Genomic DNA, 373 nt, shown 5'->3' on the forward strand with positions numbered 1-373 from the left:
GCTGGAGGGAGGGGGGTCTGCAGAGGAAGCCGGCCTGGGGGCGCTGGACGCAGGGTGCAGCGTGTGTCCCCCCAAGGGCTCTGCACCCCCACTTCCTACTCTGACCCCGGTGCCCCTGCATGTGACGGAGTCCTTCCTCACCCTCCAAAGGCCACTGGGCGCAGCCTCCTCTCCCAGGCGACAGCTCCAGACCCCGCGGGGGGTCCTCTCCCCCGCACCCCGACACTGAGCTCCTGGGCGGCATTGAGGAGCAGCCACCACCAGGCAGAGCCGCTGCAGGGGCCGCACCGGCAGTAGGGAAGAGGGGCGGCTAGTTCTGGGGAGCACCCACCTCCCACCACAGGTCCCCTCGCCCAGGCTGGGCCCAGGCCCC

The sequence above is a fragment of the Myotis brandtii genome, unplaced genomic scaffold (assembly GCF_000412655.1).
Source record: "Myotis brandtii unplaced genomic scaffold, ASM41265v1 scaffold797, whole genome shotgun sequence".
Classification (NCBI taxonomy): domain Eukaryota; kingdom Metazoa; phylum Chordata; class Mammalia; order Chiroptera; family Vespertilionidae; genus Myotis; species Myotis brandtii.